This window comes from Tenrec ecaudatus, unplaced genomic scaffold, assembly GCF_050624435.1.
Source record: "Tenrec ecaudatus isolate mTenEca1 unplaced genomic scaffold, mTenEca1.hap1 Scaffold_546, whole genome shotgun sequence".
Classification (NCBI taxonomy): Eukaryota; Metazoa; Chordata; class Mammalia; order Afrosoricida; family Tenrecidae; genus Tenrec; species Tenrec ecaudatus.
The window spans coordinates 535,179-544,586 of record NW_027459457.1 but is presented as its reverse complement, the minus strand read 5'-3'; the positions used below and the strand labels follow the sequence as shown (position 1 = coordinate 544,586).

Here is a 9,408-nt window from a genome sequence, read left to right as displayed (position 1 = left end):
AAAGTGTTATTAAATAATGTGTTTTATGGAAACTGAATAAATTAGCCATTAGAAACTTATTTGGCTAAAAAAATATAATGCCAGTTTACAAGGAAATGTCTGGATAGGCTGAGTAGGCAGTCATAGAGCCGGCTCAAAGTTGGCAGTCAAGCACTTGCTTCATTGAATGTGTGTCACTATCCACAGTGTTGGAAGTAAATTGGCATCATGAATCAGGTTCCTGAAAGGTCCCCAAATCACTATTCCAAGGATTGAAACCATACTTTTTCCCATTCCATTTAGCCTTCCAGATCATTCAAGCTTTTAAAAAACAGGTCAATTTCACATTCAGTTCATCATCCCACATCTCAATTGGCTCATATCAGTTCAAAGACCCAGTAAACACAATCTCTGAGTTGTGCTGTATTATACTTATGATGAGCTGCATTATGACCATCTGCTTCACTTTCTGTTTTTAGAAAGTTTATCATAAGTAGCATGCACCCATGCTATACCACACACATCTAATGCCATTGTAGCTGTAAGTTTATATCCAAAATATTCAAGCCCCACAGTCTGATGAAGGTGAGATATGTGAAGCTAGGGGGTGGGAGTCCCCCATCCAGAGATTTTTCACTTTTATAAATATTAACAAACACACACATTAGTTTCTCTTGTTAGTTTTTTACAATTTTTTTTAATCAGGGGAGAGCTCGAACGTAGTCCCCCACTACCACAAATATGCAGTCGAGTTTCCCACATTTGGGGAAATCGCAGGGTTCAGCACATCCGGAGTGCAATGGATAAGCCTCGCCCTGGGAAAACCACCTTCTTGATCATGGTGTCTCCCCTGCCAGGTTTTTACAATTTTTAAAAAGATGTTCAGTTGCTGTTTTGTTGGGGATTTTATATTTTGTGTTTATTTTTTACCTCTTTTGTATAAGTAGGGAATTTATAGGGAAATATGTACTTTATGGAATAAATTTTAAGAACTAAAATATATTTTATCTTAAATAAATTAACGTATGTTTGATCTTACAGCTAAATCACTGATTATATATTTGCAGAGCCGACTTAAAGGATGAAAGAAAATTCTATCAAGAGTGTTACTTTTGACTTCAAACCTTTCCTAATAAAGTCTTTTAACTACCTGTGGAAAAAAATAAGAACAGAAAAGCTAGTATCATGAGGTATTTGACTTCGGTCAGAACTGCCTCATGACAGAATCGTCAGGATGGGGCAGGTCATAACTCAGGACTGAGTATACTTGCATCCAAACAGTTACTGTGGGGTAGATTCCAAGTCATTGAAACCTGGTGTGCAGAGCCAAACTGAACCTTGTTAGATAGGGGCTGCAAGGCTCTGTGAGGGTTCAAAAGCAAACCACCAGGTCTGCCTTCTGAGGTACCACGATATGGGTTCAGATGATCGTTTAAGTTATGAATTGAGCACTTAACTGTTTGTGCCACCCAGAGATGGCTTGTTGGAAAATAGCTTTTCACTGTTTAGTGTCTTTCCCAAAAGGAAACGGGTGCTTACTTGTGTCCTGCCTCTTCTTATATTACTTGTGTTAGTCTGAGTACATTAGAGAAATAAATCCACAGAAACTGAAATGTATAAAAGGGAGCTTTAGATAAAGGGTAAATGCACATGGAGAAAAAATCCCAAACCAGTGCAGCCCAAGTGTACAAGTCCAACATTAGCCCATATGTCCCACACCAATCCACAATGTCCTCCTCCATCTCAACAAAGACATGCAGTGTGGGTGGCTGCAGGTGGAAAGAACTGCCCATCTGGGTTTCTGAGGTTGTTAACTCTTTACTGGAATTGAAAGCGCCTTTTGTGCGCCTGGGGCGGCTGGTGTTTGTAACCACTCAGACATGAGGGCTCCATCTCCTTGTGCAGGACTACTCGTGATTTATTATCTACCCCAATGCTGCTTCAAGGGTGGTACATGGGTCGGTGATAAACTGTGACCTGTTAAAAATCTGTCCATTTGTAGCTAGGTACAGAAGGGAAAGTCAGAGTGCAGGTCACTGCTATTTCCAATGCCAGCAATGTCATGTAAAGGGCAAAGCGCGCAGCAGGGTGTCTAGACGAAGGACACACTGAGGATGACGAAATACACCACTGAAAACCTTATGCTAATCATGGAAACACTGTCAGGTAGTGAATGACTAGTAAACCAAGGCAGAACCTTGCCAGAGAGAGGGCCAGATGACGAACACTTCTGGTCAGACTAAAGGGGAGGGCCAGTGACAAAGAGCCAGGTCTTTTGCACGATGCATGGCCACGGGGGCTTCAAAGATGGGTTCAAACATCAAAAAGATATGAGGGTGGCCCAGGATTGGCAAGCCTTTCCTTGTCCTGTACATTGCGGTTGCTTTGAAGCAGACCAACTGGATAGTACCTACCAACAAGACCAACCAAGGAAGAGGAAGCCTCTATGATCCCAGAAACAGACATCACGAGGACGTGTCAGGAGACTTTTACAAAGGTAACCAATGTCCTGGTCCCTCATCACAGAAAGCTGGGGAAACACCATTGTCCTGGTTTACCAGATGTTTCCCAGTTGAATTACTGTCCAGCTGCCCATAGGAAGGAGAAATACCTATAGACATGACGGAAGGGAGGTTCACTCTGCTATGGGAATGTGTTAATCTGTGCACTTTAGATGTGGAAATCCACAGACACACGTGTATAAAAGAGAGTTGTAATTAAATATTAAATGCACATAAGAAACTTCCCTCAAAGATCTTTTTAATCTCATAAGCCCACCATTATGCCATAGGCCCCCCAGAATCCACAACCATCTACAAAAGAGATGGAATGAGGCTGACTGCTAGTAAGAGCCAAGTCAGAGAAAGCAAAATAATCTCATATTTGGTGGGCATCTGCATATAGCTGGGGAGCACCCAAAGCTGTTTCACGTAGATAATGTGGCTTCTGCTCAGATATGTCTGAGTGTACGTGAGGTTTGGAAGGAGTAGTATTTAACTGGCTAAGGCATCATCTCACTTTACTGAATTTCAAAATCAAGATGCTCAAGAACTTGCAATGCTAAAGTGACCAATGAATGAATCATTCCGCCCTTCAATTAACAACACCTGTGCCTCTTGGAAATTTGGCGTGATAAGCTAACAATATGAGTGAGCATAACCTGATGTGAAAAACAGGAAGATACAGAAAACTCCATTGTTTAATGTAATTATTGTATACGGGAACCTGCAGGATGTAAAATTTCCCATCAACAACTGATGTTGGAAAATGATAATGCTCCTTAACCCTCCCCCACACCCCCCAAAAAAAACTCATGTTGAGGCACTCTAGAAATGAAAAACGTAAATCTGGGTGAGGCAACACTGAAGTCACCCTTTGAAACGCGGCATGTTAAGATTTCCTTCACATTCAAATAGTTGAAAATCTAAGGCATGACCTGAGAATAGTAAAACTGTTTGAGGCTCCATAATCGGTGCAGGGGAAACACCAGAATAATTGCCTCTTCCTTAATAAACTTGAATCTGCTGGAGTTATATTTGGAGGTGAGATATGGGAAACTGTTTGAGTTACAATAGTATGGAAGTAAAACAATTTTCACTGTGAGTAGCTCAAGTGTTTTCATTGGAATCGGTTGTCTGAATGACACCCACCTGGAGCTTTTTTTTTTTTTTTTTTCAGTTGTAGCTTTTGATTCTGTGTCTTCTCTTCTGCAGGCTAGGTTTTCAGTGTATTGACTGCTCTTTCTAGACTTTTGACAAACCTTTAGTCTGCAGGTTTAAGGTCAGGTGCTGGCTGCAGTTTTGTCTATGGGAAGGAGAGGGACACAGAATCAAAGGGTTTATTCAGATGGTCTATGTGTCCTAACGTAGAAGTCAGACAGAACAGTCTGGTTACTGTAGTTGCCATCCCCCTGGGACTGAGTTTTGGCTGCAGGAGAAGAATGATAGGGATAAAAGTGATGCAAACAGAAGCAAGTATCTTTAATATATTGATGCGTTCAGACTCCAGCCTAGACACTGATCCTTTCTGGGGACTTTATATGCAGTCTCCCCTGACTCCAAAACAGTTCTGAGGAGTAGGAGATTGTGACTGAGTAGGAGGGCTCACTGCCTAGATATCACACGTCGTAGGACCACATGAGGGCTATTCCATGTCAAGCGGTGTCTTAGTGTGCCTCAATCAGTGTTTCCGCCCAAATCCCTAGGTTTCTGAAGTTCCTAGTACCTTGTGTCCTGCAGTCCCTTTTACCCAATAACCTTGGTGATTATACTTTAGAACCACATTTTCATTTGTGGAGATTAAAAAAGTGTTATTAAATAATGTGTTTTATGGAAACTGAATAAATTAGCCATTAGAAACTTATTTGGCTAAAAAAATATAATGCCAGTTTACAAGGAAATGTCTGGATAGGCTGAGTAGGCAGTCATAGAGCCGGCTCAAAGTTGGCAGTCAAGCACTTGCTTCATTGAATGTGTGTCACTATCCACAGTGTTGGAAGTAAATTGGCATCATGAATCAGGTTCCTGAAAGGTCCCCAAATCACTATTCCAAGGATTGAAACCATACTTTTTCCCATTCCATTTAGCCTTCCAGATCATTCAAGCTTTTAAAAAACAGGTCAATTTCACATTCAGTTCATCATCCCACATCTCAATTGGCTCATATCAGTTCAAAGACCCAGTAAACACAATCTCTGAGTTGTGCTGTATTATACTTATGATGAGCTGCATTATGACCATCTGCTTCACTTTCTGTTTTTAGAAAGTTTATCATAAGTAGCATGCACCCATGCTATACCACACACATCTAATGCCATTGTAGCTGTAAGTTTATATCCAAAGTATTCAAGCCCCACAGTCTGATGAAGGTGAGATATGTAAAGCTAGGGGGTGGGGTTCCCCCATCCAGAGATTTTTCACTTTTATAAATATTAACAAACACACACATTAGTTTCTCTTGTTAGTTTTTTACAATTTTTTTTAATCAGGGGAGAGCTCGAACGTAGTCCCCCACTACCACAAATATGCAGTCGAGTTTCCCACATTTGGGGAAATCGCAGGGTTCAGCACATCCGGAGTGCAATGGATAAGCCTCGCCCTGGGAAAACCACCTTCTTGATCATGGTGTCTCCCCTGCCAGGTTTTTACAATTTTTGAAAAGATGTTCAGTTACTGTTTTGTTGGGGATTTTATATTTTGAATTTATTTTTTACCTCTTTTGTATAAGTAGGGAATTTATAGGGAAATATGTACTTTATAGAATAAATTTTAAGAACTAAAATATATTTTATCTTAAATAAATTAACGTATCTTTGATCTTACAGCTAATTCACTGATTATATATTTGCAGAGCCGACTTAAAGGATGAAAGAAAATTCTATCAAGAGTGTTACTTTTGACTTCAAAGCCTTCCGAATAAAGTCTTTTAACTACCTGTGGAAAAAAATAAGAATAGAAAAGCTAGTATCATGAGGTATTTGACTTCGGTCAGAACTGCCTCATGACAGAATCGTCAGGATGGGGCCGGTCATAACTCAGGACTGAGTATACTTGCATCCAAACAGTTACTGTGGGGTAGATTCCAAGTCATTGAAACCTGGTGTGCAGAGCCAAACTGAACCTTGTTAGATAGGGGCTGCAAGGCTCTGTGAGGGTTCAAAAGCAAACCACCAGGTCTGCCTTCTGAGGTACCACGATATGGGTTCAGATGATCGTTTAAGTTATGAATTGAGCACTTAACTGTTTGTGCCACCCAGAGATGGCTTGTTGGAAAATAGCTTTTCACTGTTTAGTGTCTTTCCCAAAAGGAAACGGGTGCTTACTTTTGTCCTGCCTCTTCTTATATTACTTGTGTTAGTCTGAGTACATTAGAGAAATAAATCCACAGAAACTGAAATGTATAAAAGGGAGCTTTAGATAAAGGGTAAATGCACATGGAGAAAAAATCCCAAACCAGTGCAGCCCAAGTGTACAAGTCCAACATTAGCCCATATGTCCCACACCAATCCACAATGTCCTCCTCCATCTCAACAAAGACATGCAGTGTGGGTGGCTGCAGGTGGAAAGAACTGCCCATCTGGGTTTCTGAGGTTGTTAACTCTTTACTGGAATTGAAAGCGCCTTTTGTGCGCCTGGGGCGGCTGGTGTTTGTAACCACTCAGACATGAGGGCTCCATCTCCTTGTGCAGGACTACTCGTGATTTATTATCTACCCCAATGCTGCTTCAAGGGTGGTACATGGGTCGGTGATAAACTGTGACCTGTTAAAAATCTGTCCATTTGTAGCTAGGTACAGAAGGGAAAGTCAGAGTGCAGGTCACTGCTATTTCCAATGCCAGCAATGTCATGTAAAGGGCAAAGCGCGCAGCAGGGTGTCTAGACGAAGGACACACTGAGGATGACGAAATACACCACTGAAAACCTTATGCTAATCATGGAAACACTGTCAGGTAGTGAAGGACTAGTAAACCAAGGCAGAACCTTGCCAGAGAGAGGGCCAGATGACGAACACTTCTGGTCAGACTAAAGGGGAGGGCCAGTGACAAAGAGCCAGGTCTTTTGCACGATGCATGGCCACGGGGGCTTCAAAGATGGGTTCAAACATCAAAAAGATATGAGGGTGGCCCAGGATTGGCAAGCCTTTCCTTGTCCTGTACATTGCGGTTGCTTTGAAGCAGACCAACTGGATAGTACCTACCAACAAGACCAACCAAGGAAGAGGAAGCCTCTATGATCCCAGAAACAGACATCACGAGGACGTGTCAGGAGACTTTTACAAAGGTAACCAATGTCCTGGTCCCTCATCACAGAAAGCTGGGGAAACACCATTGTCCTGGTTTACCAGATGTTTCCCAGTTGAATTACTGTCCAGCTGCCCATAGGAAGGAGAAATACCTATAGACATGACGGAAGGGAGGTTCACTCTGCTATGGGAATGTGTTAATCTGTGCACTTTAGATGTGGAAATCCACAGACACACGTGTATAAAAGAGAGTTGTAATTAAATATTAAATGCACATAAGAAACTTCCCTCAAAGATCTTTTTAATCTCATAAGCCCACCATTATGCCATAGGCCCCCCAGAATCCACAACCATCTACAAAAGAGATGGAATGAGGCTGACTGCTAGTAAGAGCCAAGTCAGAGAAAGCAAAATAATCTCATATTTGGTGGGCATCTGCATATAGCTGGGGAGCACCCAAAGCTGTTTCACGTAGATAATGTGGCTTCTGCTCAGATATGTCTGAGTGTACGTGAGGTTTGGAAGGAGTAGCATTTAACTGGCTAAGGCATCATCTCACTTTACTGAATTTCAAAATCAAGATGCTCAAGAACTTGCAATGCTAAAGTGACCAATGAATGAATCATTCCGCCCTTCAATTAACAACACCTGTGCCTCTTGGAAATTTGGCGTGATAAGCTAACAATATGAGTGAGCATAACCTGATGTGAAAAACAGGAAGATACAGAAAACTCCATTGTTTAATGTAATTATTGTATACGGGAACCTGCAGGATGTAAAATTTCCCATCAACAACTGATGTTGGAAAATGATAATGCTCCTTAACCCTCCCCCACACCCCCCAAAAAAAACTCATGTTGAGGCACTCTAGAAATGAAAAACGTAAATCTGGGTGAGGCAACACTGAAGTCACCCTTTGAAACGCGGCATGTTAAGATTTCCTTCACATTCAAATAGTTGAAAATCTAAGGCATGACCTGAGAATAGTAAAACTGTTTGAGGCTCCATAATCGGTGCAGGGGAAACACCAGAATAATTGCCTCTTCCTTAATAAACTTGAATCTGCTGGAGTTATATTTGGAGGTGAGATATGGGAAACTGTTTGAGTTACAATAGTATGGAAGTAAAACAATTTTCACTGTGAGTAGCTCAAGTGTTTTCATTGGAATCGGTTGTCTGAATGACACCCACCTGGAGCTTTTTTTTTTTTTTTTTTCAGTTGTAGCTTTTGATTCTGTGTCTTCTCTTCTGCAGGCTAGGTTTTCAGTGTATTGACTGCTCTTTCTAGACTTTTGACAAACCTTTAGTCTGCAGGTTTAAGGTCAGGTGCTGGCTGCAGTTTTGTCTATGGGAAGGAGAGGGACACAGAATCAAAGGGTTTATTCAGATGGTCTATGTGTCCTAACGTAGAAGTCAGACAGAACAGTCTGGTTACTGTAGTTGCCATCCCCCTGGGACTGAGTTTTGGCTGCAGGAGAAGAATGATAGGGATAAAAGTGATGCAAACAGAAGCAAGTATCTTTAATATATTGATGCGTTCAGACTCCAGCCTAGACACTGATCCTTTCTGGGGACTTTATATGCAGTCTCCCCTGACTCCAAAACAGTTCTGAGGAATAGGAGATTGTGACTGAGTAGGAGGGCTCACTGCCTAGATATCACACGTCGTAGGACCACATGAGGGCTATTCCATGTCAAGCGGTGTCTTAGTGTGCCTCAATCAGTGTTTCCGCCCAAATCCCTAGGTTTCTGAAGTTCCTAGTACCTTGTGTCCTGCAGTCCCTTTTACCCAATAACCTTGGTGATTATACTTTAGAACCACATTTTCATTTGTGGAGATTAAAAAAGTGTTATTAAATAATGTGTTTTATGGAAACTGAATAAATTAGCCATTAGAAACTTATTTGGCTAAAAAAATATAATGCCAGTTTACAAGGAAATGTCTGGATAGGCTGAGTAGGCAGTCATAGAGCCGGCTCAAAGTTGGCAGTCAAGCACTTGCTTCATTGAATGTGTGTCACTATCCACAGTGTTGGAAGTAAATTGGCATCATGAATCAGGTTCCTGAAAGGTCCCCAAATCACTATTCCAAGGATTGAAACCATACTTTTTCCCATTCCATTTAGCCTTCCAGATCATTCAAGCTTTTAAAAAACAGGTCAATTTCACATTCAGTTCATCATCCCACATCTCAATTGGCTCATATCAGTTCAAAGACCCAGTAAACACAATCTCTGAGTTGTGCTGTATTATACTTATGATGAGCTGCATTATGACCATCTGCTTCACTTTCTGTTTTTAGAAAGTTTATCATAAGTAGCATGCACCCATGCTATACCACACACATCTAATGCCATTGTAGCTGTAAGTTTATATCCAAAGTATTCAAGCCCCACAGTCTGATGAAGGTGAGATATGTAAAGCTAGGGGGTGGGGTTCCCCCATCCAGAGATTTTTCACTTTTATAAATATTAACAAACACACACATTAGTTTCTCTTGTTAGTTTTTTACAATTTTTTTTAATCAGGGGAGAGCTCGAACGTAGTCCCCCACTACCACAAATATGCAGTCGAGTTTCCCACATTTGGGGAAATCGCAGGGTTCAGCACATCCGGAGTGCAATGGATAAGCCTCGCCCTGGGAAAACCACCTTCTTGATCATGGTGTCTCCCCTGCCAGGTTTTTAC

At 41.4% G+C, this 9,408-nt stretch overlaps 3 non-coding genes across 3 annotated transcripts; all 3 read right to left on the bottom strand.

Moving 5' to 3' along the window:
• Window positions 1–681: 681 nt before the first annotated feature.
• Window positions 682–844, bottom strand: LOC142436693 (U1 spliceosomal RNA). Its single transcript, XR_012782069.1, has one exon. It is a non-coding gene; the product is annotated as a U1 spliceosomal RNA (small nuclear RNA).
• A 4,119-nt stretch (window positions 845–4,963) lies between these two features.
• On the bottom strand, window positions 4,964–5,126 carry LOC142436692 (U1 spliceosomal RNA). The gene has a single exon (XR_012782068.1). It is a non-coding gene; the product is annotated as a U1 spliceosomal RNA (small nuclear RNA).
• Window positions 5,127–9,245: 4,119 nt separating this feature from the next.
• LOC142436709 (U1 spliceosomal RNA) lies at window positions 9,246–9,408 on the bottom strand. The gene has a single exon (XR_012782083.1). It is a non-coding gene; the product is annotated as a U1 spliceosomal RNA (small nuclear RNA).